Consider the following 925-nt stretch of genomic DNA (forward strand, 5'->3'; position numbering starts at 1 on the left):
CTTAAGCCTCAATTAGTTTCTCTAATGCAACAGAATTGCAAGTTCCATGGACTTCCATTAGAAGATCCTCATCAGTTTTTAGCTGAATTCTTGCAAATCTGTGACACTGTCAAGACTAATGGGGTAGACCCTGAGGTCTATAGACTTATGCTATTCCCTTTTGCTGTAAGAGACAGAGCTAGAACATGGTTGGATTCTCAACCTAAAGAAAGCCTGGACTCTTGGGAAAAGCTAGTCAATGCCTTCTTGGCAAAGTTCTTTCCACCTCAAAAATTGAGCAAGCTTAGAGTGGAAGTCTAAACCTTCAGACAGAAGGATGGAGAATCCCTCTATGAAGCTTGGGAAAGATACAAACAATTAATCAGAAAGTGTCCTTCTGACATGCTTTCTGAATGGAGCATCATAGGTATTTTCTATGATGGTCTCTCTGAACTATCCAAGATGTCTCTGGATAGCTCTGCTGGAGGATCTCTTCATTTAAAGAAAACGCCTGCAGAAGCTCAAGAGCTTATTGAAATGGTTGCAAATAACCAATTCATGTACACTTCTGAAAGGAATCCTGTGAACAATGGGACAAGTCAGAAGAAAGGAGTTCTTGAGATTGACACTCTGAATGCCATATTGGCTCAGAACAAGATATTGACCCAACAAGTCAATTTGATCTCTCAAAGTCTGTCTGGAAGGCAAAATGCACCAAGCAGTACTAAAGATGCTTCATCTGAAGAAGAAGCATATGATCCTGAGAACCCTTCAATGGAAGAGGTGAATTACCTAGGAGAACCCTATGGAAACACCTACAATTCTTCATGGAGAAATCACCCAAATTTCTCATGGAAGAATCAAGAAAGACCTCAACAAGGTTTCAATAACAATAATGGTGGAAGAAACAGGTTTAGCAATGGCAAGCCTTTTCCATCATCTTCTC

General features: G+C 40.2%; 1 non-coding gene across 1 annotated transcript; it reads right to left on the bottom strand.

Annotated features, from left to right (window-relative positions):
- Positions 1-279: 279 nt before the first annotated feature.
- On the bottom strand, positions 280-387 carry LOC130959128 (small nucleolar RNA R71). Its single transcript, XR_009078223.1, has one exon. It is a non-coding gene; the product is annotated as a small nucleolar RNA R71 (small nucleolar RNA).
- Positions 388-925: the final 538 nt, after the last annotated feature.

Source organism: Arachis stenosperma, chromosome 10 (assembly GCF_014773155.1).
Source record: "Arachis stenosperma cultivar V10309 chromosome 10, arast.V10309.gnm1.PFL2, whole genome shotgun sequence".
Lineage (NCBI taxonomy): Eukaryota > Viridiplantae > Streptophyta > Magnoliopsida > Fabales > Fabaceae > Arachis > Arachis stenosperma.